General features: G+C 43.0%; 1 non-coding gene and 1 pseudogene across 1 annotated transcript; one reads left to right on the top strand and one right to left on the bottom strand.

Moving 5' to 3' along the window:
* The first annotated feature begins 1315 nt into the window (after positions 1-1315).
* LOC113833850 lies at positions 1316-1451 on the top strand. Its single transcript, XR_003485896.1, has one exon. It is a non-coding gene; the product is annotated as a small nucleolar RNA SNORA70 (small nucleolar RNA).
* Positions 1452-4762: 3311 nt separating this feature from the next.
* LOC118238931 lies at positions 4763-5417 on the bottom strand (annotated as a pseudogene).
* Between the last annotated feature and the right edge of the window lie 12922 nt (positions 5418-18339).

Raw genomic sequence — 18339 nt, 5'->3', positions numbered from 1 at the left:
ACTACATTTGTTCTTCTATCTGATTTTACCATTATGCTGAAGGGTTGATAGCAAAGTCTTGTCCTTGGGGCTCATGAGCCCAAAAATTTCACATAAATATTTGATAAACTGAGTCTTCTTAAGTCACATCTAGGAGGACATATTGTAATTGCCATTCTGTAGGTGGTAGAATTAAATAGTTGATTAAATAAAAATTTCCCTTAGGGGCTGGATGTACAGCTCAGTAGAGGTCTTGTCTAGCACGTATAGGCCTTGGATTTCATTCCCAGCACTATAGAAACACGTATTTTCTTTGTACTATCTTTTAAATTTTTTCAGCAATGAATAATATACTATTGTTTTCTTTCTTTTTCTAAATGTTTTCTTTCTTTTTCTCTTTCTATTTTCTACTTTTTTCTATTCTTTGCAGCCTTGGCTGGCCTGGAACTCACTCTGTAAACCAGGCTGGCCTCAAACTCATAGATCTGCCTGCCTCCATCTCCTGAATGCTGGGGATTATTGTGTATTTTGAAAACATTATCATGAGAAGATGTAGTGGCATCTTGCTTTGCCAGTGAACTTTCAATGGTGGCCACATCCTAGGGGCATGGCTTCAGGGTTCAGATGTGACCCCTCATAAGGTAGAGGAGGGGTGGGCTCGCTCTCTTGAGTTGTGGTGAGAGCATCAGAAAGGCAGAGACTGTGTCTTCTGGAACAGAAAGAGCATCCCTAATAAATATCTAATTATTAATAATAAATATCTAATTATCTTGGGTCTTGTGGACTCATTTAAACCCCACTTTCAAGAAGATGGATTCAGCATCCTACCTGTTTGAATCTAGTTGATCACAGAAATCCAGCGTAATTTTTTTCTCCATTTTTTATTTGAATTAGAAACAAGATTGTTTTACCTGTCAGTCCCAGTTCCCTCACCCTCCTCTCCTCCCCTGTCCACCTCAGCTAATACCTTACCTATCCCATACCCTTTCTGCTCCCCAGGGAGGCTGAGGCCTTCTGTAGGGGGTCTTAAGAGTCTGTCATATCCTTTGGGATAGGGCCTAGGCCCACACCCCCTTGTGTCTAGGTTCAGGGAGTATATCTTTATGTGGAATGGGCTCCTAAAGTCCATTCCAATGCTAGGGATAAGTACTGATCTACTACAAGAGGCCCCATAGATTTCTGAGGTCTCTTCACTGACACCCACGTTCACAGAATAAATTTTTTTAATCCCATGAATGCATGTAAAATTTTTATCTTGGCCTGGTAATATACTTTTGCTGTATCAATGAGAAAATTATTAATACATATATAGAGATTAAAAGAAATAGCCATCTCTCTGCAGCCAATTAAGATGACCAGGTTGCTTTCCTCATTGGGGCCTGATGGGCTATGGCTGCAAACAGCAGCCTCCATGATGGTGCACACAGTCTGCTGCCAGTATGAATTGCCCTAAGGGCAATTTCTATTAAGATAACTTTCTACTGGATATTCATGTCTCTGATCTCAATGCTGTCATGAGCCCAGGTTCCAAACAGTTACTTGAGCTGCCTTTGGGAAGCTCCAGGGCACAGTGGCCAGGGTACCTATTGGCCAGGTCATTATGTTCATGCACACCAAGTTGCAGAATAAAAAACATGTGGTCAAAGCCTCTCACAGAGGCAAGTTCAACTTCCCTGCCTGACAGAAGCCACAACTCAAAGAAGTGAGGCTTCATTGGTTTTAATGCAGATGACTCAGAGTAACTGGCTCACACCTGATGTCTGTGGGGTCAAATATATCCCCAGTCATGATTCCCTGGGCAAATGGTGGGCCCCAGACTGCTGAGGGCTTCTACTGTGTTGCCCTACTCCACACTAAATCATGCTCAGTAATAAAGCTCATATCCGATCTAAGGAAACCCATCGGTCCTCAAGTTGTTGTCTTCACCATTTCTGATCATACCTCTCTAGCCATGACAAGCACCTGCTTAGCTATTAGATATGTTTATTCTAAGAATATGTTGGGGATACTCAATACTCATCACAGGGCACAAAATCCTCTCCTTATTCTTAGCAACAGGAGCTTTTACCTTTATCCCAAGAAACAGGTTTGTTTTTGCCTCATTTTGCAATGATTTGGGTATCAGGTTGAATTCCCTTCATGGCATGAAATTTCATAGTAGCCTCACTTTCCATTTTGCCTAATTTTGTAACATAATTTTCCTTTGTTCCAACTTCATTACCAACTTTTTGTTATAACCAACTTATTTTATTTTTTTTATTTTTGCACTACTGGCATTGAAACAAGAGCACATATTAGGCAAATGTTCTACCCCTGAGCTGTATCCCCGACCCACTATCTTATTTTACATTTTATTCTATCCTGTATATGTTTTTTGTAAAATTCCATGAATTTGTTTTTCTGCATTGGTGCATTCTGATTTGCTGTTTTGCCTGCATGTTTGTCTGTGTGAGGGTGCCAGATTCCCTGGAACAGGAGTTACAGACAGTTGTGAGCTACGATGTGGGTGCTGGAAATTGAACCCATGTCCTCTGGAAGAGCAGTCAGTGCTCTTAACTACTGAGCCATCTCTTCAACCCAAATACCTTGAATTTTTGTAAGGCCCCTGAAATATATTTTTCAAGAAGGGGTAAAAGTAGATAGCAGACACACACAGACACACACACAGACACAGATTTTTTTTTTTTTTTTTTTTTTTGCTGTTAATTCACCTTAAGTTTACCTAGGACAATTCCATTAGCCCAATTCTTCTAAAATTATCTTTATCCTGTTCTTTCCCTCTTTTCCGTTTCATTTCGTGCATATGTGTATGCTTGTGTCTACTTGGGTACATGTATGTGTTGGGGTGCATGTGTGCATGCGAGTGTGAAGGACAGAGGACAACCTTGGGTGTTGCTTAGGTATGCTGTCTAACTTTTTTGAGGCACAATCTGTCTTAGTCAGGGTTTCTATTGCTGTGATGAAACACCATGACCAAAAAGCAAGTTGGGGAGGAAAGGGTTTACCTTACATTTCCATATTGCTGTTCATCATTGAAGGAAGTCAGGACATGATCTTAAACAGGGCAGGAACCTGGAGGTGGGAGCTGATACAGAGACCATGGAGGGATGCTGGTTACTGGCTTCCTCTTCATGGCTTGCTCAGCTTGCTTTCTTATAAAACACAGAACCATCAGCCCAGGGATGGCCCCACCCACAATGATTTGGACCTTCTTCCATCACTAACTAATTAAGAAAATGCCTTACAGATGTATTTTATGGAGACATTTTCTCAACTGAGGTTCCCTCCTTTCAGATAATTCTAGTTTGTGTATCAGGTTGACATAAAACTAGCCAGTACAGTATCTCATACTGGCCTAGAATTCATGGCAGTAGGTTGGACTGGATGTCCAGAAAGCCCCAGGGATTGATCTGCCTGTCTCCATCTCCCCAGTGCTGGGATTACACCATGCTTGGCTTTTAACATGGGTTCTGGAGATGGAACTTAGCCCCTCATGCTTGCACAGTGTCCTGCTAGTTTTATATCAACTTGAACCAAGTTAGAGTCATCTAAAAGGAGGAAACCTCACTGAAAAAAATGCCTCAATAAGATCCAGTTGTAGAACATTTTCTTAATTAGTTACTGATGGGAAGGGTACAATCCATTGTGGGTGGTGCTATCCCTGGGCTGGTGGTCCTGGGTTCTATAAGAAAGCAGGCTGAGCAAGCCAAGGGGAAGCAAGCCAGTAAATAGCATCCCTTGATGGCCTCTGCATCAGCTCCTGACTCCAGGTTCCAGCCCTGCTTGAGTTCCTGTCATGACTTCCTTCAATGATGGACTACAATATGGAAGTATAAGGCAAATAAACCCTTTTGGTCATTGTGTTCATCACAGCACTAGAAACCTTCACTAGGACAGTAAACACTTTACCAACTAAGCCATTTCCTAAGCACTTGCCCTTCCTATCTTGAAGACTTCTAGTTGTTCTCTATCCTGTCCAAACTCCGGGCAGCCCTCCTTATTCTAATACCTTTGGATTTCTGTGATAACTCAACAGAATCTTAGAGTTCTGGCAAATTTAGGCACCCAAGAGTGGTGCTGTTTATGTGTTGGTTAAAGATGATATAGTCATCTCAACTGGTTCTTTGATGGCATGCCTAGCCTCTGAAGAAACTTTGAAAAGGCCAACACTATTAAGGCATTCATTTCACTCCCTCCAAGGTGGGGAAAAAGAAGAAGACGAGACAGAAATAATGTGAGAGCCAGAGAAAGGGGTGGGGTATTGTGGAACACTGTCTTCTGGGCATGACATAGCTGTGACACTTCTCAATGGAAGAAGTGATATCCTGCACAAGACTGATCATCAACAATCTGCCACAGGGGAAGGGGACAATAAGGCCCTGCCATTTCTTGAGGATCTAGAGGCAGTTAATGGTTGCTGGGAAAGACAGACAGTTTCTTCAGTGGTGTAGCCACTGGTAAGGTGCTCACACTCCTGTTAAACTCACACAAGAAACCACACAAAAGTACAATAGGAACTAGCTAGGAAGAGGAAGAGGATCAGTGGGAGGAGGAGGGAGACAAGAGAGGGCAAGAGGGAGCATACATGAGAAAAATACATTATATGGCACATGGAATATCACAATGAAGCCAACTGTTAATTATAATTGATATATGCTCATAAAATATTTTTGCTTATTATTTGTTTGGTTTTGTCTGGATCAGACTTAGAAGTAGGTACTTTAGGTGAGGCCAGCCTATATCTCTTAACAATCTATTTGTTCCTGGCATTTTCGAGTGTATTCTAAAGTTTGGCCAAAAGGTTAGCATATTCTACAGCCTTCTCCTTATTTTTATTAGTGCATTGTCCCTTCTGAGCAATTTATCCACATTTGTGTTACAGGATACATGGGATGACAAGATGCCAAAGTATTGGTGCTTTGGTCCTGGACTTCTTACCTTCCTTGTTTAAGGGCTTTCTAACAACATATTGGTAGACATTACCTTCTTTAGAGATATTGAAAAGCTTTTAGATTCCGCTAGCTCCTTAGGGCTCCAACTGCCTGGGCACAGTAGTATCTGTCAGTCCAGTAATAAATTTCTTTCCTTTTATTTTTTATAATAACAAGTTGAGAACACTGAGATTTTCACCCACAATGCGCCCATGAATAGACTTGCACTTCCTCTCTCCCGTTTTTTCTTCTTGATCTATAACAAAAATGCCCCTTATTCAACAGCAGACACTTCACTGTGGGTCAAGATGCCATGTTTTATGAAAACAAAACAAAACAAAACCTGTTTATCATTCCCATCATTGGTTTGGACCACACAATCCTTCCACTCTCACCCAGAGCATCAGCAGCTACTTCTGTGGCCATGATTATATAGAAGAGGCTTTTGTTCATTGTCCTCTTCAGTTTCTGACAGCCAGTAGCTAGGAAGGAGATACTCAGCTTCATCTTGACATGGCTGACTGCCTAGGAGGTCTCTCTCTCTCTCTCTCTCTCTCTCTCTCTCTCTCTCTCTCTTTCTCTCTCTCTCTCTCTCTCACACACACACACACTCATATACACAAAAGAGCTTAAAATATTTTTGAAAGTGAAAATATTAAGAGTGAATGTGTCTTGTTTCTAATTCAAATAAAAAAATCTGCAAAAAAAAGAACTTTTCAACAGAAAAAAAAAGAATTACATTCACAAAATCCAGTCCATTTGTATTTGGCATATTGGGAGAAAATACTCTATTAACAGTCTATCTCATCTTGATGAATTTAAAGTTGTATACCTAAATCATTGTCTATCATAACTTGTATTAACATCTTAAAACTATCTTTTTAGACCTCAAAACATTTTCTTAGATAAACGATTTAAGCTTAAAAAAAAAAAAGAGTGAATGTGTGCACAGTATCAAGACACACCGTCATGCCTTTGATAAACCCTCAGTTTTTGGGAGAAAGGATCGATACACAGCAGGATTAATGCTAAGCACTCAGGTCCTCATCCCATATAAAATTTGGAAGTAGGTATTGGATTTGGAGCTTCAATGGCCCCTAATAGGTTACGTGTTGGAGGCTTGTTTTCCAGCAGATGCTGCTGCCAGGAGGGTGAAGACCTTTCAGGAGGGGGTGCCCAGTAGAAGAAAGCAGAGGTTGACGGAGGTGGGAGTATGACCCTGAAGGGGATAAAAGGTCCCTGGTCATTATGAAGTGAACAACCCTGCTCCTCCCACCACGATGCCTTTCCTCACTGAATCACACCCATCTACACCCAAAATAGAGCCAAGCAACTGTGGACTGAAACCGTGACTTAAAATAAACCTTTCTCCTTTAGCTTAATTTTGTCAAGTGGAACAGCATAACGCTAAAACAGTAGTCTCAGTGAACAATTGTGTTACTAAGTATGTGTGAAATATATTAATCTTTCCCATGTAATGAAATAGAAATAAGACACCATTAAGTTGGGGCTGGAGATATGGTTCAGCCAGTAATGTGCCTGCCACATAAGCATCAGGGCCGGAGTTTGGATCCCAGCACCTACATGAAAGCCAGGTGCACACCTATAATTCTAGCACTGGGGAGGCGGACACAGGAGGCTCTCGGGGGCTCACTAGCTAGCCAGCTCAGCGGAATTGGTGAGCTCCAGGTTCAATGAGAGATTTTATCTCAAAAATGAAGGTAGAAAGTGATTGAGGGAAACAGTGTTGACCTTTTTCCTTCACATGCATTCACACATGAGTTTTTTTCTTTCTCGCACTCACTCCCCCTGCCCCCTTACACACTCATGCATTAAAAAAGAAGTATTGAGTCAGATGGCTTAGCATCAAAGAGCTTGCTGTACAGCAAGCATGTGGACCAGAGTTCATATTCCTAGAATCCACACGAATGCTTGTTGGGCACCGAGGCATGTAATCCCAGTGCTGGAAAGGCACAGGCAGGGATCCTGGGAACAAGCTGCTAATGACCAATTGTATTAGTGAGCTCTGGGTTCAACTGAGGGACTCTGCCACAGTGAATAAAGCAGATAGTGATACAGGAGGCTCCTTCAGCAGCCTATGCACCCATATACCTGCAAACAAACATGCACATGCATGCAGGCATGCACACACACACACACACACACACACACACACACACACGCACACACTCCACATAAGAAAAAAAATTAAAAAGAAAGAAAAACACATAAAAATAGGCACTATTTTTAAAATCTTTTATCTACTGAGCATGTGTACAACATATTAATCTTCCAGTTTTCCTCCTCCGTGTCGTTGAATAGGCTTAAAACACAATTAAGTTAATGGTGTTCAGAGGCTGAGACATGGTAAACCCAGGGTGAGCCATCCCTGGGATGAGAAAACCCTGGTGAAGAGGTCATCAGCACATCTCCAGGGGAAGCCTGCAAAGGTGGATGGGCTTATGATTGATGAGCAAATAAACAAAGGCCCACGTGCCCAGAATCCACAAGGCAGTTATATTGAGGACAAGGACTTCTCATGCTATTCAGATGGTGTCTGAAACAATGGGCTATCTTGGCTTGTTTTCATTTTTTAGAACCCTGAAAAGCCACACTTGTTTTAAGCAGCTGCAAAATAACTAGATTCTTACAGAGCACAATCAAGATTCGGCTGGCACATCCTTGTTCTCATCAAATAGCATGTTTCGGCCCAGATGCTCTGGGGAATACTCATAAATAGTGCCATTTCTGTTTCTAGGGGCTGGTATTTGCAAGGCCAAGCTCTTAGAGAGGGTAGATACAAAGTAGCTTTTTGTTGAAATGTAGTGTATTGTCTTTCGTTAAGGAGACAGTGCTCTCGACCTTCAGCTGTTTGTTTCAAGGATCTTTTCCTCCATGTGCTCTCTCCCTGCTTCCTGCAGAACCAAACATCCATTGCTCCCTCCCCATTTCCTTCCCCTCTCTCCTCCTCACCCCTCTTCTTCTCTCCCCTCCCCTCTCCTTCCCCACCTCCTCTTTTTTCTTGAGACAAGAACTCATCAGAAGCAGCTGAGACTGTGAACTTAGAATCTTCCTGATTCCATTTCCCTTGAACTTTTTATCCTCCTTCTAGCTCCTGAGTGTTTGGATTGTAGGTTTGCCCCACCATTCAAGGTTTATTTGGTCATGTACACGGAACCCAGCGTCTTATGTATGCTAGGTAAGCGTTCTGTCAACTGGGCTACTCCTCAGTCCTGGGATATACATTTTCTGAAAGAATAATTCATAGAATAAAAAAATGATAGAATGAGATGTGTAAGTATTTATCACTGATAGTTTTAGAGTGTCAGTAGTCTATGATAGACAGTGGAACTAAACAAAAAAGATGATTAGATTAAAAAATGACTTCATTTGGTCCAGGGCAAAATAAATGTTTGCAGTATATAAAATTCAAAATTTCCTGAGGTATAATTAATGTACAAAACATATACTTAATGTACATATACTACATATACTTAAATGTACAATTTGAGTTTTTTCTGTTGAAAGGCGGTCTCTTGTATCCATGTCTGGCCTTGAATTTGCTGTGTAATGAGGATGACCTGATCTTCTGATTTTCCTGCCTCAGACTCCTCAATGCTGGGACTACAGGCCTGCACCATTCCTCCCAACTTATGTGGTTTTGGGGATGGAGCCCAGGGCAACATGCATGCTAGCTATCAGCTGAGTTATATCCCAGCCCCCATTTTGATATTTTCACACACACACACACACACACACACACACACACACACACACACACACCTATACATGTGTACATATACATGTATGTATGTACATGTATATGTACTCACTCATACATACACAGTGCCACAGTAAAGACAATGAGCATATCCATTACATCCAGGCTTCCTCATTCTCCTCCTCCTCCCTGTTATCCACCCATCTTCAGTTTCTCTCCTCACATAATCCTCAGGCAAGTCCCAAGATTGTTTTTTTGTCACTGGATTCATTTGCTAGGATTTTACATAAATGTTAGCATCCATGCCCTCATGTTTGGTTGGGCTTTGGAGGAATCATTTGAGATTCACTCAGACGATAACATTTGTCCATCACTCCCGCTGGGGAACATTTCATTGTATAAATATACCACAGTTGTTCATCCATGCATGTGCCAAAGGTATTGGGGAAATATCTCAGTGGGTAAAGGGCTTGCTGTGTAAGCACAAGGAACCGTGTTAAGATCCCTAGCACAGAGAAGCATCCTCTGTCAGCAGATGGGAACAAATACAGAGACCCACAGCCAGACATTATACAGAGAGTGAGACCTTGGAACACACAACTCTACATGTAATGACTCCATCGAGTCCCTGCCATCAGAACTCAGAGAGCTCTGTGGAAAAGGAGACAGAAAGAGTGGAAGAGCCGGAGGGGACACCAGGAAGACACCAGGACACCAGGAGAACAAGTCCTTCTAAATCAAGTGAGTAAAGCTCATATGAACTCACAGAGGCTGAAGCAGCAAGCACAGGGTCGTCATGGGTCTGCACCAAGTCCTCTGTGTAGTTCGTGTTTTTAGGGGACTCCAGAATGAGCCAACAAGTGGGTCTCTGATTCTCGTGACTTCTCTTGGGGCTCCTTTCCTTCTGTTGGTTTGCCTTGTCCAATTTTGGTGTGGTGGTTTTTGTTTTATCTTATTATATTTTATTTTGTTAAAAATAAAATAACTTGTATTACAGGAAATCCCTAGCACACAATTAAAGTCAGACATGATTGCACGCACCTGCATTGTCAGTGATGAGGGGGTAGAGACAGATGGGTCTTGGGAGCTCTCTGGCTAGCCAGTTTATTGGAAATAGCAGACTCCAGCTTTGGTGAGAGACCCTGCCTCAAAAAATAAGGTTGAAGCAGGCCTCCTAGATGGCTCAGAGGTAAAAGTGCTTCCTAGGCAAGCCAGACAAATCAGTTTGATTCTTAGAACCCATGATGGAAGGAGAGAACCAGCTACTCCAAATTTTTCTCTGTCCTCTGTCCTCCACGTCATGCATGTACCCACCTACCACATACACACACACACACAGACACAGACACACACACACACACACACACACCCACACACACCAAAACCAAATTTGTTGGACATAGTGGAGCATACTTTTATCTCAACACTGGGGAGGCAGAGGTATGTGGATCTCTGTGAGTTCAAGACCAGCCTAGTCTACATAGCTAGTTCCAGGACAGCTAGGGATAATATAGTGAGACCTGTTGACCTGTCTGAAAAGAAAAAATATATTTGAGGAACAATTGATGGAAACATCTTGTTATCAACCTTCGGTCTCCACATGTGCCTGCATGGGGGGTTAGTAACCCATATCTACATGTTCATACATGCTTACAGCTCTCTCTCTCTCTTCTCTCTCTCTCTCTCTCTCTCTCTCTCTCTCTCTCTCTCTCTCTCTCTCACACACACACACACACACACACACACAGAGTACATGAACATTCATTTCTCTAGGTAAATACAGATTAAATTGGTCGATCCTATTATGGACCCCTGTCTAATTTTGAAGAATTAGAAAAGTCTAATCCAAGGAGATTGTACAGTGCACACAATATAGTGTCAGAGTTTCAGTTTGGAGATGTTCATCTTTTTTTAGAAGTGTTTATATGAGTGTATGTTTGTATATGCATGTTTGCATGTGGGTGCATGTTTGTTTCAGGTGTCTGTGCATGTGTGTGCCTATGTGTATGTAGGCAAGATGTCAAGTTCAGATGTCATTCAGATGTTGTCCATCTTCTATAGTACCTCTCACTGTATGTGGGGCTGGCTGCAATGGGCAAATCTACAGAGACAGAGGACAGATTAATGCTTTGTCTTCTTCTTCTTCTTCTTCTTCTTCTTCTTCTTCTTCTTCTTCTTCTTCTTCTTCTTCTTCTTCTTCTTCTTCTGTTTTTCGAGGCAGGGTTTCTCTGTGGCTTTGGAGGCTGTCCTGGAACTAGCTTTTGTAGTCAAGACTGGTCTGGAACTCACAAAGATCTGCCTGCCTCTGCCTCCCGAGTGCTGGGACTAAAGGCGTGTGCCACCACTGCTCGGCAGATTAATGCTTCTTGAAACCTGATGGGTGGGAAGATTGTGGGGTATGGCTGAAGGATGTGGACAACGAACGTTCTGAAACTGATTATGTGATGGAGCACTATTCTGTAACTGTAGTAAGAGCCACGGAATTGTGCACTTGAAATGGTATGTGAGTTATAGCTCAGTAAAATTTCTTTTAAAAAAATGTGTGTGTGTGTGTGTGTGTGTGTGTGTGTGTGTGTGTGTGTGTGTGTGTGTGTATGAGTGCAGTGGAAGCCAGAAGAGGGTGTAGGATTCCCTGGAAAGTGGTTCTCAATCTGTGAGTTTTCACAGGGGTCACATCAGATATCCTGCATATCAGATATTACACTATGATTCATAACAGTGGCAAGATTACAGTTATGAAGTAGCAACAAAATAATTTTATGGTTGGCGTTCACCACAACATGAGGAACTGTATTAAAGGGTTGCAGCATTAGGAAGGTTGAGAACCACTGATCTAGAGATGGAGTTAACAGGTGTTTATAAGCCACCCCAAATGAGTTCTGGGAACTAAAATATAGCGTCTGCTAGAACAGTACATACTCTTAACTGCTGTGCCATCACTTTGTCTTCCCTCAGTAAAGCTGTTTTAGATGTCACAGTTAAGATTTAAAAGAAAAATACATAATACATAAAACAACAGAGTTTATAAACAATGTTGGCAAATCAAAACTCTGAAATAATTAGACAGCAAAGGTATTTTTCTGGCAAGAAGAAGATTTCTCAGGTTATTACAAATGTGCTTATGGATTTTAAACAGATTTTAGTTGAGTAAATGCAACTATTGTTTTGTTTTTGATTTTTAAAACTTAGTTTGTGTTTTAACTTGAAAATATTTTTTCATACACTATTTGGATTGTGATTTCCCCTCCCTCATCTCCTCCCAATCCTTCTCACCTCTTCACTCATCCAACTCTAAGCCTTTTCTCTCTCTCTTTAGACAACAAAAAGGCCAATAGAAAACAAACCAGAATGAAACTAAGCAAACAGAATGCATAGAAAAAATCAAAAGAGCAAAAACAGCAGCAAAAGCCCAAGAAACACACACACACACACACACACACACACACACACACACACACACCATAAAAAACACAAAATTGGAAACCATAATACATGAGCAAAAGACAAGAAGACAAAAATGTCCAATCAAAGCAATATGAAACATAAAAATAATCTACAAAACACCATTAAGTTTGTTTTCTATTGGTCATTGTCTTAGTTAGGGTTTCTATTGCTGTGAAGAGACACCATGACCATGGTATGACATTTAATTGAGGTGGTGGCTTACAGTATCAGAGATTCAGTCCATTATCATTATGGTGGGGCATGGTGCCATGCAGGCAGACATGGTGTTGGAGAGGTAGCTGAGAGTTCTACGTTTTGCAAGCAACAGAAAGTGGACTATCTCACTGGGCATAGCTTGAGCATATATGAGACCTCAAAGCCCTCCTCCACAGTGACACACTTCTTCAACAAGACCATACCTACTCCAAGGCCACACCTCCTAACAGTGCCACTCCCTTTGGGAGCCATTTTCTTTGAAACCACAACAGCCATCTACTGCTGGACATGGGGCCTCCTTTAAGTGTGGTTTGTGTATCCAGTGAGACTCTATTGGAGAAAACTAATTTTTCCTTTGTGTGCAACTGCCAATTGGAGATAGCTTCTGGGTTAGGAGTGGAGATTCATATTCACTTCTTGTCTCCATGTTGAGACCCCATCTGGCTTGGGCCTGTACAGTCCCTGTGTATGCTGTCACAGTTCTGTGAGTACATATGTTTGTCAGCCCTACTGTGTCTGGAAGGCACTGTGTCCCTGGTGTCTGCTGTTCCTCCCCACTGGCTCTTATAATTTTTCTGTCTTCTCTGTGACAGGGTTCTCTGAGCCCTGAGTGGAGTTAATGAAGACATCCCATTTAGGACTGAGTGTTCCAAGGTCTCTCACTCTCCACACATTGTCCAGTTGTAAGACTCTGTATTAGTTTCCATCAACTGTAGGAGGAAGCTTCTCTGATGATGGCTTCAGGAGACACAGATCTATGGATGTAGCAGAATGTTGTTAGGAGTTATTTTATTACAATGTTCTATTAGTAGAGCATTTGTATTTGGTTTGACCTATCTAGTTTTAGGTTCTTGGCCACCCAAGCAGTACCAGTCACGGGTTCCATCTCATGGAGTGGGCCTTGAATCCAATCAGATAGCTGTTGGTTAGTCCCAAACTTTTTTTTTTTTTTTTCGAGACAGGCTTTCTTTGTGGCTTTGGAGGCTGTCCTGAACTAGCTCTTGTAGACCAGGCTGGTCTCGAACTCACAGAGATCCACCTGCCTCTGCCTCCCGAGTGCTGGGATTAAAGGCGTGCGCCACCAACGCCCGGCTAGTCCCAAACTTTTGTGCCACTATCGAACCAGCATATTCTGCAAACAGGTCACTATTGTAGGTGGAAGGGTCTGTAGCTGGGTGAGTATTTAGCTTTGTCTTCTGGTAGTGCTCAGAGCACCTTCCAGTACCATGGACACTAGTCAGCACCAGCTTGATTCTCCGTGTTCAATGAGATAGGTGAGTACTGTCTTTAGCAATAGGGCTTTACCATCAGTTTTCGGAGAGAAATCAATAGCCTTGGCAACAGTCTGAACAGCTTGGGGGCTCCCAGGGGGCACCTTTGACCAACAACTTAACTAGATGTAACCCATTGCTGGCACTGGAGGGAGGTTCACTTGGTGGCAAGAGATGTTTAGTTGAGTCTTTGTTTCCCCCATTATTTGGTGATTCAACTTAGATTTCTTTCATATATATGCGCATATTTTAAGAAGCTTCTATGTAATCTGTTTCCATATGATCCTTCAAATGGCCCCTTAGTGTTAGCTGACCTCTCTATTTAACTCTCCGGCTCCTGTTTCTTTCCCTCCATAGTTCCATATAATGACAGAAGTTAGGTACAGAGGAAGGGGCTAGAAGGATTGGAAGGAACCCCCCGAAGGTATGCAAAGTTATGGAGACATGGGTATAATAAGTCTTTTTCTGTCCCACCAGCCAGCTCCCAAATAATGGCACAGAGACTTCTTATTAGTTATGAAAGTTCAGCCTATAGCCTAGGCTTGTTCCTAAATAGCTGTTATAACTTAAATGAACCCATTTATATTAATCTAGGTTCTATCACATGGTGTTACTTCTCTTCCAGCTTGTACCTCCTGTTTCCTCTCCATGTGGCTGGTGACTCTGCCTTTCTTCTTCCCAGAGTCCACTTTCTGCCGGGAAGTTCCATATATATCTCCTGCCTAGCTATTGGCTGTTCAGCTTTTTATTATTCCAATCACAGCAATGCATTTGCACACAGTGTGCAAATATCCCACAACATATGGGGATATTGTTATCTGCTTTATATCCACAAAGTCTGGATCAATTGGTTGTTTAAAATGTTGTACATCTATATTTGTATTGTTATTATGATATAGGTGAATCCAAAGAATGATGAATTTAACATTCTCTCTCCTATTGTAATTAGTAGTAGAGTGCTGTAGATTCTTGTAAAAATTTCATGCTTGTGACAGTCAGCTTCAATTGTCTGATTGACACAACCTAGAAACACGTGGGAAGAGTTTCAATGAGGGACTGTCTACTTTGGGTTGGATTGTATAGGGGATTGTCTTTTTTTCTTTTTTTTGAGCTTGTTTTTATTGAGCTATACATTTCTTCCGAACTCCCCTTCTCTCCTCCCGTCTCCTCTTCCACCCTCCCCTATTCCCCCCATGCTCCCAATTTACTCAGGAGATCTTGTTTTTTCCCTCTTTTCTACGCAGATCCATGTATGTCTCTTTTAGGGTCCACTTTGTTACCTAGGTTCATGTAGGGGATTGTCTTAATTAAATTAATTGATGTGGGATGACTCAGCCCCCTGTAGGTGGCATCATTCCCTAGACAAGGAATCCTGGACTGTCTGGAAGTGGAGAAACAGATCTGAGCACAGATGGCAAGCCATCCAGCATGCATTTATTTCTCTGCTCCTGACTGAGGAAATGATGTGGCTGGATGTTCCAAGTTCCTGACTTGGTTTCCCTACAATTCTGGGCTGGAGTTGCAAGCTGAAATAAGCTCCTTTCTTCCTTAAGCTGCTTTTGTTAGAGAACTTTGTCAGAACAAAGAAATTAAACTAGTGTGGGCAATCATGTGCCTTAGGGTGAGTGTGGAGGTCAGAGGACAACTTGCAGGACTTGGTGTCCTCCTTCCACCTTCTACCGTGTGGGTTCTTGGGATCAAACTCAGGTCATCAGGTTGTCAGCAAGCACCCTTACCCTCTGAACCGTTTTGTTGCCTGTTTTCACTTTTTTTTTTTTTTTTTTTTTTTGAATTTCATGAAATCTTTAATAAAATTGGAGGGGACATGACAGAAGGGCTGAGGCCTTGGGGATAGGCTAAGGGGCCAGGATAATGGGTAGGGGCAAGGCTGGTTGGGGGCTCTCCTCTTCCTCACAACGGACCCCATCATCCCACTGGGGGTGTGGGGAGGTTTAGTGGGGAAGTGAAGCCATAAATATGTCCAGAGTCTCAGAGGTGCAGGAACAGGGTATGAAGTCTCAGAGAGGAGGCAGGGAAAGGCCTGGGCCACCCTTGTCTGGGGGCCCTAGCTCCTTGGGTGGCTGAGGGGGTCCTGGGGTGTCCCCCGGCTTGCGCCTGTGCTTGCAGAAGTAGCGGTAGCGCTGGACATAGGCCCTCATCAGGTTGCCCACTTTGACAGGGTTGATCTCCCTGCTTTTGCTGCGGCAGATCTTGTGGGACAGCCTTCCTCAGGATGTCCTTGTACTCCTTCTTGGTGATGTCTTTCTTCTGGTAGTATGGCTTGATGGCCAACTTCACCTCTTCCAATGCCCGTTCCTGTGTGTGCAGCTTCTTCAGATAACTCTGCTCTGGTCCAGGTTGCCTGAGCTCTGGAGAAGCACGGAGGGGCTGAGCGGTCAAGCCCAGGTGGCTCAGTCTGCTAAGGAGGACAGCATCACAGGGGGCCCAGTCTTCTACCGCTGGGTAACTAGATCCTGTGACTCATGGAAAATGGGACACCACCATAAAGCGGAGCTGCGGTGGGAGGCTGAGCTTCCCTGTCGGTGTCCCCATGTCCCTCTGAACTGCCGCTGCCCTCTCTCTTGTCAGATGCAGAGGCCAGCCCAGTGGGAGTGGGAGGGGTGGAGCCACAGCCCCCTATGGGGAGGCTGCCAGGAAGCAGGTAGCTGGAAGGGCCTGAGAGCAGGCCCAAAGAAGTAAGTACAGGAGCTGGGCTCACTTTTTAATACAACAAATGTTCTCTTGTCTCTGTGGGCCCGTCTTAAGTGCCATTTCCGTAGAGAAGCTTCCTTGACTTCCAAGACTAGGTTACATAGCTTCAGCATTCATTCTAGTGGTCCATACATGTCTCCATCACAATATCTCTGGCCTGGTTAATTTTTATTGCCAACTTGACACAATCTAAAGCAGTGGTTCTCAACCCTCCTAATGCTGGGACCTTTGAATATAGTTCCTCATGTTGTGGTGTCCCCTAACCATAGAATGATTTTCATTTCTCCTTTATAACTGTAATTTTTCTACTGTTATGAATTGTAATGTAAATATCTGTTATGCAACCCCAAAGGAGTTGTGACCCATAGGTTGAGAACCAATGATATAGAGTCACCTCGGAAGAGGAAACCTCAATTAAGAAATTGTCTGAATCGGATTGGTTCATGGCCATGCCTATGAGGCATTGCCTTGCTTAATGGTTGATGTAGGAAGGTCTGGCCCACTGTGGGTGGCACCATCCCTAGACAGATGGGTCTGGCTGGGCTGAATAAGAAAGTTCACTGAGCACGAGCTCTTGAATAAGACAGTAGGCAGCATTTCTCCATGGTTCCTGCTTCCAGGTTCCTGTCTTGAGTTCTTATCCTGAGTCCCTTAAAGATGGATTGTGATCTGGAAGTGTAAGATGAAATAAACCCTTTCCTCCTCCAAGTTGCTTATGGTCAGAGTGTTTTATCACAGCAATGGAAAAAGCAAACTGGGACAGAATTTAGTACCAAGAGCAGAGTGTTGCTGTGATAACCCTGACCATGTGGCTTTTTGTGCCTTTGGACTATTTTGGGAAGACTTCGGAGTATTTGGGGACTTGGAGTTGAAAAAGTCAACCAGTGTTCAGAACTTCATGAGCTGTCCTTTCGTAAGCTTAGATGACAATCTCATGAAGGGAAATGTGGGCCGTGGAGGCCTGGTTTGTGAAGTTTCAGAGTAAAGCAAGGACTGTCTAGGACATTCCTGTGATATTTTGGAGTAAGACTCTCTGGTTGGTGGTCAGCGGGGTGCAAGCATATGTTGTGACCAGCAAGAGACCAGCACCATTGCAGTGAAACCTCTGCTTTACTGGGACAGTGGGTACTGGTCAGTGGGGGCTAAAGAACCAGCTGTGGTTAATGAGATCAGCATCACAGAGGTGCAGTCTGGAAGGCGTTTTCTCAGACTCAGCATACAGAAAATCTGGTCCACAGGGGCCAAGGCTGCATCTCAAGCCGGTTGTCTTTCTTACAATTAATTGTGTGTGGGTTTTGTTTGTTGGTCTTTTTGGTACGGGGGATGGAAACCAGTGATGAACACATACTGTACTGCTGGGCTACACTCTCACCCTTTAATTATGTGGCTGCTATTTGAGCTCTAGCTTCCTTACTCTGCATTGTTCTGTGAACAATTCTTCCACCCAATAGATGCTTAAAAACATTTATTGAATGTATAACCCTGTCACTGGGCTGCCACTAAACTTGTTTATCATCCTTTTTATTAAACAGCAGAAGGCCATGAAAGAAGCAGCTTGCTTCACAGACAGTTTGCCTTTCCTACCTCCCTCATCTACTTTCTCTATTCTTAATATATTTTGTGGTCCGTGTGAGTGTGTGTATGAGTGTGTGTGTGTGTGTGTGTGTGTGTGTGTGTGTGTGTATGCATGTGGAAGCCAGAGTCAGTGTTGGCTAGCATTTGTCAGTCATACAATCTACTCTGATTTTTTCAAGACATGGTTTCTTATTGGCCTGAAGCTCACTTATTTGGCTGGCCAGTGAAGCCCAGAAATCTACCTGCCTCCACTTTCTCAGCGCTGGGACTACAAGCAGACACCACCAGATCCAGCTTCTTTACATGGGTTCCGAGAGGATCAAACTGAGGTCCTCCTGCTTGTGTGGGAATCATTTTACAAACTGAGCCATTTCCCCAGCTCCATCTAAATTTTTCAGGTTTTTTTCTTCGCATATGTATGTGTGATGTGTATGTGTATTCATGTTCACATGTGTATGGATATGAGTATGTGCAAACAGGTGTGAGTGCA

The sequence above is a fragment of the Cricetulus griseus genome, chromosome 5 (assembly GCF_003668045.3).
Source record: "Cricetulus griseus strain 17A/GY chromosome 5, alternate assembly CriGri-PICRH-1.0, whole genome shotgun sequence".
NCBI classification, from domain to species: domain Eukaryota; kingdom Metazoa; phylum Chordata; class Mammalia; order Rodentia; family Cricetidae; genus Cricetulus; species Cricetulus griseus.
The sequence above is the reverse complement of the archived record's forward strand: the minus strand, read 5'-3'. Positions and strand labels throughout refer to the sequence as shown.